Source organism: Cololabis saira, chromosome 6, assembly GCF_033807715.1.
Source record: "Cololabis saira isolate AMF1-May2022 chromosome 6, fColSai1.1, whole genome shotgun sequence".
NCBI lineage: Eukaryota > Metazoa > Chordata > Actinopteri > Beloniformes > Belonidae > Cololabis > Cololabis saira.
In genome coordinates, this window is record NC_084592.1 from 30597600 (window position 1) to 30611678 (window position 14079).

Genomic DNA, 14079 nt, shown 5'->3' on the forward strand with positions numbered 1-14079 from the left:
CCCTAAATTTTAGGTCACAGCATAAGTCTTCCCCAGAGACCCACAGGAACTGGTATGTAACGAAATTCATTTAAACATGAGACATAGAAAATATCTCAGTCAGAAACAGTTTTAAACCAGGAAGTTAAAGGAAATGTCTACATCAAGTTTATGAGCTTCATGAAGAGTCGGATCAACTAAAATTTTTTGACAAAAGTGATAATGTAGAATTGGCACAGCACAAAATAAGTAATTGTTATTTCACAAATTCAACACAATGGAGTAGCTTTTCATTCATGAAAAATGTCTTGACAGCTGTCACACTGATTGTTAAACACTTTCGCAGAGATTCATGGATTCTAGATCAGGGCTGGGCAATTCCTGTCCTCGAGCGCTGTTGTCATGAGTGTCTTAGATAATTCCCTGCTTCAAATTAATTGTTCATCATCAGTTCATCATCAAGGTCTGCACTAGTGTGTTAATGACACAGTCATTTGTATCAGGGTTTGTTGAAGTAGCCATACATCTAAAAAACTCAGGACAGCAGCCCACCGGGGCTGGAATTTTCTAGCCCTGTTCTGATATGCTGAAGCTCTTACACCTGGGTACTATCACCACACCGAGCATTGTGTAAGGGATTTCAATTGATTAAGCCATTATATTTCATATGTGAGCTTAATATACAATTTTGTTTGTTCAGTTGTAGAGATGCTGAGACTATGTGACATGCAGGAGGGGTTGTAAATTATTCTCCCTGTTGTAAAAGTAACATGAGGCAACAGATGCTAGAGGATGCTAAAGATACATGCCCTTCTCTGATGACTCTGCTGTCTAGGCAATGGCAGTGAAGCCCCAAAGCGCATCTACTGATGAAGAGGACCAATCAGGAGAGAAACAACTTCAAAGTGAGAGCACTAAAGTGCGAAGACTTTTGTGTTTCTGAGCTCTGGGGCGTTTATCCTGATATGCCGCTCTTCCACCAAACTGGTTCCAGGGCTGGTTCGGAGCCAGTGCTGGTGCTGATTCACAACTCGTTCAACTTGCGAACCAGCTGAGAACCGTTTCGCTTTTCCCTAGCTTGGGGTGCTAAGGGGAGCCACGTCATTAAGTCACTGTAAATGTCAGTTACGTCGCCTCAAACGTCAGTTACGTCATTGCGTTTGCGTGAAAATCGAAGCAACAACTATGGACGACCTCGCGATTGTACAGCTTCTGCTTCTGGCTTTACGCTGCTTCATTGGGATCCGAAAATGGCAGATTGTGGCAGGGTGGAGAGGTTGATGGGACACGCGCACCTGTGTCCCATCCACCTGAGTGGCTGCCGCGCCTCCACCCTGCCTGCCTTATAAGGCAGAGCTGGACAGCAGCAAAGGGGTCGGAGGAGCTGTCTGGTGTGATGCTTGTGCACATGTTGGTCATTTAACGAAATAAAAGGGTTCTGCACGAAACTCCGTGTCTCTCCATCCTTCGGTCGGCCCCGGTAGCACTCGCCCTGCTACACAGATCTAATGTCTTTGTCATCACCGACAGGTTTTCAGCGGTCAGCGCTTATTTGAAAATTGTCACCGTCTCGCAGTCTTGCTACAGTATTGCTTTTGGTCTTAACAACTCTGCCCCCCTCCACCTACGTAAGCAGTTCTTTCCTCTAGCCCAGCAAAGAGTTGGTGCTACCTTAGAACTGCTTTGTCTGGCCCGGAGGCAGCTTTTTGCTAGTGGAAATAGAAAACCCGGTTCCAAACTAAGCGCTGGCCCAGAACCAGCCCTGGAACTGGTTTGGTGGAAAAGGGGTAATAGAGACCTGTGACAACCCAAGTATTTGGAGGGTTGTTTGTGTCAATATATGGTGCCTTGTTCGCTCTCTCCCCTTTCTGTTGCAGGTTAGATTGCCTCATTGGGCTCTGGTGTGTGCAGCTGAGTGGGCGGGCCTACGTCCATTAAATACCTGAGGTTTCCACCTGTGAACGCTCTGCCGCTCTGCTCTCTGCCGCTCTGCTTCCCTGCGTCCCATTCCCGCCTTAACGCTGCAGCTCACCTGTTGTTCCACCTTGCCGTTGTCGCTGTTAACCTTAGTTGCTGTTAATATTAGTTGATTTACCTTTCTTAAATAAATATTCTTACTCATTACTTCCCTCCTGCGCTTTTAGTTCGTTGGAGAGCTGAGCCAGCTCTGACAGACCATGGCCATGTTACTTTGCTTGTGATCCTGAAGAAAAGATCCTGAAGTAAAGAAAACTGACTTGCGGCAACTGAATCCTGGTCGTCTTTGCGCTGCAAATTATAACCATTTGAAACTGGCAGAACAGTGGTGAAACACTGATATTCTAGTCAAAGAGAGTGGTTCAGAACAGTTTGGAAACATCCCAAGCCTGTTTTAAGCAATTATTATGTGACTGAAAATGTTGTCATTGGAAAGTGAGTGTGTGACTCTATGTGGTCAAAGGTGTATTATAGATTTTCTGTGGCCGTACTGCTGGTGACGTGGATGGATACCTAAATCTAAGCAAACAGCAATTCCTGTTGAATATGAATAAACAGTTGCTGCATGTAGTGGTTCCAATTGCCAAGTCTAAAGCCAGATCAAATACAGAAAATACATTAGTTTTATACAGCAGTTGAACCTTGATCCAATGACTGATACAGTAGGCAACACTTTAATGTGTTTCACCCTTTGTGAGTTGTGCCTGTTAATATTGAGAAAAGGTTCCTGCCATCACATATTGCTAAATTCAGTTTGTTTAGCACCGGCCCTAAAGGAAACTGAGACATCCAACCTCTTTCAACTGCTCTATGTGATGCCTTGAGATTGTGATCAGGTTGGTCTGACCCACACTGCCTCAACCTGAGCTTGATATTTGTGTTTTCTGAAGGAAATGTCTCAGCAGCTACACAATCGAATAGCATGACATTTGTCACAAGCGTTCATGTGCTTTGCTGCTATTACAGAGTCTCTGAGTACCCTAAAAAGAAAGTTCTGTTACACAGTACAGTACAGATTTAGAAATGAGTATCAAACGACTTTATATGCCTGTCACCCACAGGGTCAAAGAAGTGTTATATGACTTTGAGAGGCCAACAAGATTAGAAAAGTGCAATATACAGTCAATTCAGTTCATTTCACAGCTTTTCAATTGTCATATGCAGTTATTTATAATGCTGACAGAACCAACAATCAGTGGAGGGAATTGAGGGGTTTATGCACTCGGGGGATTTAATGGCACTTTTCTACCTTTTTATTATCTACTTGGGGACAAATAAAGGCAGTCGTTTTTTTTTTCTTTTTACCTTTAGATTAAACACTTGTCAAGCTGCCACAGCATTGAAGGTGGGTAGAATAATACAAGTATTGGTGAGTGAGAAATTTCAGACAATCCTTTTTAATGGACCACTAAAAAGAGAGCAGCTCTGCATCTTTTTATTTATTTATTCCCAAATATGACAATGTCACGATGTGGGTAGATGAGAACCCAAATGCAGAAGAGCAGGAGTTCCAAAAAAATGTGATTTATTAAGTAAAAACAAACCAAAATCGCTGCAGAGCAGGGTTGACAAAAAAACACGAGCCAAAATCCAAAAACCTGATTGGACACACAGAGGGTGGAAACAGTACGGACCAGCAAGGGAAAGACAAAGACACAAACACAAAAATTCAGATGTACAAAACTGTGCGTACGCCCAAATCCACGCAGGTTGCTCTGTACTTACCAATCAGCGTGGATTTGAGCGCACATGCGGGAGCACAACACTCCGCCCTGTCTCTTCCCTCAAATAGTTTGAATATGATAATGAAGATAATTATCCATTAAAAACCGCTCATCCTAACTAGTGTGCAAAAACAGGCAAAACATATTAAAAAAAACCTTGGCTCTGAGCTGGAATACATTTATTTGGGGGCATTTCTTCCGATTTCAGCTGCATATGGGTAATGTTGTTCTTTGCTTTGCGTTGCGTTCCGTGAAGAGTTTTGGTTTTAAAAAATGAAATGAAAAATGAAATGAAATGAAAAACGGCTCCTCGTTATGCTCCTCGTTCTGCTTTATTGTCACGCGTATTATATACTGACGGATTAAGACCAATGTACACGTTTATTGAGTTTTACACATTGTGGATGTCCGCGATCACCTCTCTCATAAGTATAACAATGTGAATAAGATGAACTTATATTTAAAACATGAAGCATCACGATCTGATTCCTTTGCTGCAGATATAAAGACAACTTGTGCAAACGGGATTATCGAGGTGCAAACGTGAGAAATAAAGAGCAAGATTGCTTAAACTTGGAGTGTTGCATCCGCAGGAGGAGAGACCGGTCTAGATCCCGGTCCATCACCGGGGAAACACTGTCAAGAGTCCTGCAGAACCTGCAGCCGACTCCATATCAGACTCTGAAAGTTGCCTAAACATTCAATAAAAACTGTATTCATTCATTGGATCTTGGACCAGCAGGTCAGTCTGGTCCCTGAAGACTCGCTCCTGATCCTGCCATCAGCAGGTTCCTCTAACGGAGCCAAAGCTCCATCAGGATTTGCTGGTTCCATCGTTGAGCTCCTGCCTTTAGTTGTTTGTTCAGATCATATGGTTGATTGTGAGATTGGTGCAGCTCCACTCTTGTGTAACTTATCTGGTGATGTCGGGACTGTCGGGTCCTTCACGTGGTTGTGAACTTATTGTTGACGTTACGTTTCCTCATATTCTGCACTTCACTGCATCAACAGTGAGTGTCGCCAACGGAGAAAAACCTCAGAAAAGTGCGTACAACAGCCTTAATGTGTAAGTGAAGGACCGCAGCTTTCTACGTTCACGTCATTCTTTGTACATCCGACCGTGACGATGAAAGTGGCGAACGCACGTTTTTTGTGCGCCGCACTCTTAGTACATAAGGCCCCAGATCTCAGATGGGATTGACGAGACACAGGTGCAGACAATCTGGGCAGATGGGAACCAGGGAAGTCAAAACAGAACTGAAACACAAGGACACAGGTTTCAAAATAAAACAGGAACTAAATAACCAAACTGTGACAGACAAACTAAGAAATGAGACGATTATCATGGGATCAACCATTGATTTGTCAGCTTAATGTTTTCCTGTTGGCCGTTGCTCTTTTAAAATGCAGCCTCCCTTTTGGCGCCTGATTATGAGATGTGGAGCAAGGTTTTCTTGAACTCTTTTTTTTTTCACTCCAGTAATTTTAGTCCCGGGAGTTTTTTGTTTTTTTTCTCAATGGTTCCTTTTCACTGGTTGTTTATCTATGTTGGTCCAAAGACCACTGGTACCCTTCTCCACTACGTATCAGAACTGGAGTTCTGCGTTGTATAACATGCAACTTTCCAGTTGTAGTTCAATCCCAGTTCCTGCCTTTGTTTGCTCTTTTGCTGGTTCATTTTTTCGCCTCCAAAGCAAAGTATCCCTTTTTTTATCCAGTCATACACAGACCCGAAACCTTTTGAAGCAGCCAAGTAAAATACACTGTTGATAATCAGTTAGTTCTTTTGTAAGGAAGGAATAAGTTGGGCATATGCACCTTTTTGGTTCCCTCTCGTCTTAATTCCGGCACATTCAAGATTTGGCAATTCACTCAGTAATTGTATGAGATTGTCCTGACCTTTAAAGTGTATAACTCCAAATTATCTGCCTTCACTTTGTGTTTTAGACTTTCATAATGAGCTCAAACAGAGAGCCCTTTGCCTCCTATCTAAATGTCATCAGACCTCATGAAACTCTGGGGAAACCACACTCTGTTTCAACAAAGTTGTTGTCTTGTCCTTTATTTTCATTTGGCTCCCTCAGCAGTAGCAGGCTTTTCTTTGGAAGATATCATGCCAAAGTCCGCCTGAGGCACAAGCCAGCTAGGCCACTGCTAAGAGCAATCATGCAAATTAATGTGAAAACATTCTTCCGCTTGTTGTGCTCGGGTTCATTTAACAAGACGTGGGGTTTGGCCACTGTTGAATTACAGTCTGTGGCAATTATTGAGGTCTAGATGGAGATAGTTGGCAATAACGACAATCTCAAATGATGTCCAGCCTTACAACAAGTTGTACATACTGTGTAGTGTTGGGATAAATAGCCATTTCAGTTTTGTTGATCTAATGGATCCCTATTTTCATGCACAAAGATGTTGGGGATGATGAAAATAACTTCTCTTATCTTTAAAAGTTGGAACTGCTACATGCTGTCTGTCTGACACCCTTTTCATCGGATACAGTATCGAGAAAGAGAATATTTTTTCAAGTGAGAATTTGCATGCAGTGTGTGGTTATAGCACCAGCCACCATGAGGCCATTCAACAGTTACCTGTGATGGAGCAATAAAAAAAAAAAGATTTATTTTAGAGCGTATACCAAATAGAAGGTTATGAATATTGTACACGTAATCAGTAACCAGCTGATGTGCGGTAAGGGTTAATCAAAGGTTTAATAGCGCTTTGGCTTTTGTGCTTCCAATAGTTAATTTAAGATTACCGTAATTAAGAGCTGGAACACTGCAGATGACCGTCATCCCAGGGATTTCAAAGTAGAGATGGGTACTTGAAGATGTCCTGTTGTTGCGCTGACTCTAAGGAATTAAGAGAAAATCAGTTGAGCGCCAAACCACGGGATTAGCAGAGGTTGTCAAGGTTTGACATTCCCCCCAGCTTTCAGTTTCTGTTTTGCCCTGCCTGTGTCCCATCTGCCCTGATTGTGTCTGCACCTGTGTCTCGTCATGTCTCGTTATCCCCTGTGTATATCTGGTCTTGTCATTCCCTTGTTCCTTGTCGGACCGTACTGTTTGTTCCCCATGTTTCCTGCCACGTTTTGCTCCTCAAGTTTTTGATCCCTGTTTCTTTGAGTTTTTTTATCCTTCTCTGCAGCGTTTTAGTTTGGCTTTTTTTTTGTTAAATAAATCCTTTTTTCATTGAACTCCTGCCTCCTGCCTCCTGCTCTCCTGCGTTTGGGTCCACACCTTACCCCCAGACGTGACAGAATGGTCCGACCAAATATGGAACCAGCGAGAGAGTGGGTGTCCCTCTGGATTTCCCTCTGGGACAACAGGAGGTTGCTGGAGGAGAAGTCCCCCTTCTGGGGAACACGCCTGGCTCGGGGAGAGCCCCGGAGCATCCAGGCTCTGGAGCGACGGCGTCGACGTCAGCCCCAGCTAGCCGCGGTTCCGGCGGTGGTCTCGGGTGCGTCGTCGGTGGTGGTCCCGGACGCATCAGCCCCTGCTCCGGTGATGGTTCCGGATCCCCCGCAGCCAGCGCCCCGGACCCGGGTACCCCCGCAGCCAGCGCCTCGGACCCGGGTACCCCCGCAGCCAGCGCCTCGGACCCGGGAACCCCCGCAGCCAGCGCCCGGACCCGGGTACCCCCGCAGCCAAGCCAAGTCCCCGAGCCAAGCCAAGTCCCCGAGCCAAGCCAAGAGTCCCCGTCACGCCAAGAGTCCCCGTCACGCCAAGAGTCCCCGTCACGCCTGCCAAGCCCCACGCCAAGACCCAGGCCTAGGCCTCGGGGACGTCGATGTGTCTCGCCGGTCTGCCCGGCCTCAGGGACGTCCCCCCGAGCGTTGGCCATGTGTTGGCCTGTCTTGGAAATGTATATGAAAATCAGGTTAAATGTGTCAGTTTAGTCTTAAAACAAAATTGCCAGCAAACACTTGCAGCGGAATCCTTTTTGGTTGGTGAAATCAGAAATGGCGAAGCGGGATGGGGGACAGCTCCAGGTCCTGTCGATGATGCTAGGCCACCACCACGGCCAGTGCTGCGTGCGGCTTCCAGGTAACTGTAACCGGGGGGACAGGCTTCATTGAGGGCAGAGTAAACCTCTGGCTGATGCCAGGTTTCAGTTAAGCACATTAAGTCCAGTCCTTTCTCCCTGATGTGATCTTCAATCAGGGTGGATTTATTGCTGATGGATTGTGCATTGAATAGTTCGATTTTGACTGACGAATGTGGGATGGATCCCTGTATAGGCCGGAGAACACTAAAATCCACTCCACGCAGACTGGGGTCCCCTCCATTTATATCATCCTATCCGGTGCGCCGGGATCTTGACCATAGAGTCGGGATGGTTGTAGCACAGCAGTTGTGGAGAATTAATTTTCGACCGGAACCTCTGTGAATGTAACGAGGGCGGCGTAGAAGACCAAGGTCGTGAATGATGGGGATGTTGAGTCCAAGTGTAGTTGCGGGTTTTATTCGGCGGAGTTGTGAAATGGAATAGCAGAAAGCCATGCTAACAAAGCCTAGCCACCTTAACTGTTAGCCCAAATGACTCTCGGTGGAAACTAAAATTAAAGTCTCAGATGGAGAAGTGGCGAACAAACAACGCCAGTGTCCTCTCCTACAACTATCCTACGTTAGTTCGTTAGTAATGCAGACTCTGTCCGAACAGCAGCAGAGCTGCCAGCAGGCCGGCGCTGCCGAACTCTGCCATCGCCGCGTCACTTACAGCCGTATATATGGTTTAATCAACTTTGGGATTTTTATTTGTGCATTAGTACTTTGTTGTAATGCATAAATATAAACAATTATTGACAATATAAATTGTCTGTTTCTACTTACATCGGAAATATGAAAACTGCTTATGACCAGTAGCCTATAGTCTTTAGTTCCCCTCAGACATTGTTTGTGTGTATTGTGTGTGTGTGTGTGTGTGTGTGTGTGTGTGTGTGTGTGTGTGTGTGTGTGTATATATATATATATATATATATATATATATATATATATATATTTATCATTACAGCTTTATAATGATAAACTGCCATCATATCGTGCTCAGGCCACTTTACAAGGTGTGTTTTTTATTGAAAATGTCAATGACTCAAAGTTATGAGAGGGTGAAAGAGTCTGTGAACAGTTGACAGGTGTTTGAAGCAAGTAAGGCCTTTTTTCCTTTTGCTCTGTGTCACTTTAGATTATGTACCCATCTTGAAGACCTCTTTACCAACGCCTTCTCTGCTGTGGACTGGAACCAGACTGCCCGAACCTCCAGAGAGCTGACCCATGGCAAAGCTGCTACTTATAAAGACTGTGCTTCTCTGACCTGACAAGGTAATGTGTTGGAGTGATGGAAATGTCACCAGGCTGAGCTTCTATTTCTCCAAACCATGCCAAAACATAGCTCTGTATTCCAGGTACCGTATATTCCGCACTATAAGGTGCACTTAAAATCCTAAATTTTTCTCAAAAATTGGCAGTGAGCCCTGTAATCTGGGGTGCGTTATGTATGAATTCTTGTTGTGCTTACTAACCTCAAACCAATTTTATGTGGCACACTGCATTCAAAAATCTGTCAAAATGTTTTAGTGTGCATTTGGTAGCAACGAAGTCGCTCCTCTTGACTGATAGTCCATTCCCAGCTGACACATCAAAGTCGTTCCTTGGTTGGATACGGGTTGCAACGTCAGACAACGTTAGATAACTAATTATGTAGCGCTGGCAAGCAACCATCATCCAACATCTAATCAGTGTTACCTTACTGTAATTTAGACGGCAAGCTACCGTTTTTAGAGTAAACCCAATTTTCTAATCTATAATCATAATCCAATTATAATCAAATGTTGGAATACAAGGTTGTTCCAACCTCACACTAACTTCAGGTGTCTGATATCGCTGGCAACAATGAACCAATCAGAGAACAGGACGCTTACCCCCGCCACTTTTTATTTCTGGATTCGTGGAGAATGATTTAAAATGTGAGTGTATTTTTCCTGTATTAGTTACAACTGATATTACAACGATATTCAGAGTTATTGTGAATGAGTTAAATAAAGTTCGACTTACCAGACTGTTTTGTTTCGCTTTATATATGTTTTATCATGCGCATTAAAACACCGTGCCTTATATGAAAATAGACCCGTTCATTGATATTGTGTCTTATAATGCGGTGCGCCTAATGGTCCACGAAATACGGTACTAGTGTATCTTCTGAGTAGGCCTATGTGTTTAACACTGCAGGTAACATTGTCAATTAAAAATGCACTATTGTGTCTCCTGAGAATGTGGAAGGAAAACCCTGTCAAACAAAACACTGAATGGGAGACGCTTCCGGGATGGGCGAGGAGTAGAGGGGTTTTTCTCTCCCTCCGTCAGCAAAGTTTAACATGTCCTAAAAACCCTTCACTATAACTTTTCGACACCTTAGGAGGTTTATTATATAACAACCTAGAAATAAAGAAGAAAGGATACTTCACAAAAGGAAGAGGTCACTACTAGTGATGTTAGCATGGCGGCGCTAACTAGCCTGCTAGAAGACCACAAGGCAGCTCTTTCATCGGAATTCAAAGCTTCCATGGCCTCACTGGAATCCAAAATGAACTTGATACAGTAGCAGACCATGGTCAACGCATTAACTCCCTGGAGACAAACGCCAACCTGACCGACGAACGCCTAACCACATTGGAGGCTAACTGTGTGGAGCTAGCAGCTAGCAACGCTAAACTAAGGGTCAAGGCCCCGGACCTCGAGTCAAGGAGCCCGACGTGCTAACGTTCGCCTGATCAGGTGATTAAAGGACCCCATCCAACCATCTTTTTTTCTAACTTGCTTCATAAAGTGTTGGGTGAGGAGGTTCATCCTTACACCGCCAGAATTGGAAAGGGCACACAGGATACCATTCACTAAGCTTAAAGCCTGATTTATGGTTCTGCATTAAACAAACGCAGAGCCTACGCCGTTGCCGTGATGCCGTCATGAACCCTTCGGATGTCTCCGTCACTCAATTTCGTTCAAGATGCCAAGAAATATATCGCTGACAGATGCAACACCACTTGAGACACGGTAACATTAGCGACCACCTCAGATTTCTCTTCAAGTACTGTTATTTACCTGCGTAGCATTGAGCTGACAGTTTGCTGTTTATGCAACCTGGAATGAGATTTGATTACATGATTGTTTACTTGTTTACAGCTGTTGCTGTATTTGAACTAAATCATTTTTTTTTTTTTTTTTAATATTTTTCTCCCGATTTTTTTCCCAATTTTATCACCCAGTGCTCCTACCTAAGTGACAGTCCTGGGCATTGCTAACCTCTACCAGCCCGGCAGGGCCCTACACTGAGCTCAGGTCTCCTTCTTAACCTGAGGAGTGAGCAGGCCGCTTCTTTTGACCAGACAGGATGGGGCTTCTCTGGCCGGACATAGCGTGTGGAAGGATCCCATCGGTTTCGTTATTTTCAGATTAGACATTTTGTTCAAAAACAATACCCTCAATTCCCTAACCAGCCCCCAAGCTCTAGCTTAGACTTGTTTCTTTCTCTGGAGACAGATTTTAAGAGATGAATCTCTTTCGGATATCCCAAAATCTCTGCGGTGAATACACCCTTGCTGGACGCCCTTCAAGCTGTGTGGAGTCAGGACCTTGGGTCTGATATTGCTGATGATCAATGGGAGCATGTGGTGGGTCTGGTACACATGTCTTCTATATGTGCTAGTCACTGTTTACTTCAGTGTAAGATCCTGCATAGGAGCCACTATACCAATGCAAAATTAGCAAAGATTTACCCAGACAGATCTGACTCCTGTAACAGATGTAAACAACCACCAGCAGACTACATACATATGTTCTGGTCATGTCCTAAACTGTCTTTGTTTTGGTTGGAGTTATTTAACACACTTGGGAGGGTCCTTGGTGGCGCGATCGAACACAACCCCCGCACTGCCCTCTTCGGAGTCCCGCAAAACACCGACATGCCCAACACTTCGAAATGAGCCATAGCTTTTGCAACTCTACTTGCTAGAAGGCTAATTCTTCTCAAATGGATACATCCGCTCCCTCCTACGCATAATAGATGGATACATGAAATTTTATATTGCAACAAATTTGAGAAGATTAGATTCTCCCGTCAGGGTTCCTTGAAAGCTTTCAACAAAACTTGGCAACCTTTTATTCACCACATTCACTCACTCAGTATCGATGAAGAACCTGACAACTAATTAAATACACTGTGAGCAGAGTACCCCCCCCCCCCCCCCCAGACATAGAAGCATTGTTCACTCACCTGCTTGCTCAGGATGGGGGATTGTATCCAAGAAAAGTTTCCTTCACAAAGCAATAATTATCATTGTTTTTTGGCTTTGTATTAATTGGATTACTTTGAAATGAGTTGAACTGAATTGTTGTTTAGTTTTTTTGTTTGTTGTTTTTTTTTTCTTACGGCTTTTATTGATTATTTCATGTGGATCATGTTGGGATTTGTTTTTTTAAATTGAACTGTATTGTTAAAATACCCCTGGATGACATTTCTCATGGTTTTCCGTTATATGAATTAAATTTAATTGAGTAGTGAGTTGAGTTGTGTAGATCAGCAGAGAACTTGAGACAATGCTTCCTTCCAGAGCGTCTATAAAATCCCTAAGCCAAGCTTCTTTGATCAACAGAGGACATCACAAAGAAGGAATAATTTACAATGTTGACATTATCCATTTGGTTACTTGGGGCAGAAAAACGCTTTTGGAAAGAAGGTTTATTCTTGGAAATGGGATCAAAATGTGGGCACCATTCCCTAACAATGTCTAATTTGAAGGTATGAAATGAAAAGTGAGTTTTGATGTTTGTATGTGATGCTGATCTGCTCAGTATTTATTTTATTTTTTTCAGTCTACTGCATCTCTTCATTCTCAGGAAAAAAAGCTTTTTTTCTCTGTGAAGCTGTTTTTTGTTGAAATTGATTTGGTTCCTCATTAAGTTAATTAAAACCCATGATTTCTTCTTCTATCAATTTATTTTTCATGTACGTCTGCAGCAGTGTGTTGCATTTTAAATCCACTTCAACTGCATGCCATCCTTTAATTCTTTAGACGTTATGCCAGTCATGGTGATGCATTTTACCCATGTCTCCCCTCCTGTGGTAGTTGAGCATGCTCAGGTTTAATGGGAAGATGCATTCCTCTTCCTCTATTCTAGCTATTTCCATGACAGATGAAAAATTAACCACGGTCGTCTTATTGAATAACAGTGTCAATGCTTGTGGCTAAGTGCGCTCATGATCTCTCAAATTAAACTGATAGATCGTGACAGCACATGCAAAAAACAGATTTGGAATGTCAGTTTTGAGGCACTGTATGGTTATCAGACCACCAGTTTCCATAACAAATGTGACAGAAAAGTCGTAAAATTATGATAATGATTGGATACCGTCATAAAATCTGTATGTGTGTCAAATCACCTTTTGAATTGTTATGCTGAGCTGTGGGCTGTATGCGTAGAATAGGAGGGATTGTGCATGACTGATGCTGTATTTTCTCTGTCTTCTTGAAGAAAATAAATCATATGAATTCCCCTGCAAGTGAAATTAAAATCTCAGCTACTGTTTTTGTCAGGATGTGTAAGGTGCAATCTGTCCTCCGTGGAATGACATCCACAGCAAGGAGCTATGAAAAATAAATGAGAATTTTTTTCTTGTTTCATTAAATTAACTTTGTTTTATATGGATTTTGGTGAAATAACCAATACAAAATTACTTAATGTGCCTGATTATATAAAAGCCTGAAAAGCATCTACACTGTCAACAGTAATGATCGTGTCTTCCGCCTGACATGCTGATTTTGTTTGTTTCCTTTAAAAGGTTTAGATATATAATTCCTTTAATTGTATCAATAACCTACATTCTATTCACATACTTTTTATGTATAATAATAAATAATAATAATAATAATAACTTATATACAGGGCTGCACATAAGTGGGCCGCCAGAGCGCATGCGCCGTCAAAATCCACAGTGCACAGCAATCTTGTGCTGCGAAGCGCTTTTGCGTACCAACAGCTGGGGCTCATATTATTGGTTGTAGCCAGACCAGAATACTAATATTAAAAAATCTATTGGGAGAGCTTTTCCCCAGAACTGCCACTCAAAGTTTGTACTGGCCAATCACAGCGCGTCCTCCCCCTCCATACTCGTTGCGGCGGTGGATGGGGAGGAAAAGAGGTAAGGATCAGCTTTACTGAACAAACCCCGACATGTCTCGTCAAAATGTCCAAGAAGCAAGCGCCATTAAGTAATTATTTTGGCGTTCCACCACCACCAACTACAAAGAGACGCCAAACTGAACCACTACCCGAACAGAAAACGTGTGTTCGCCGAGAAGTGGCTGCATGATGTTACGCGGCGATGCGCACCGTACGTTCGCTCT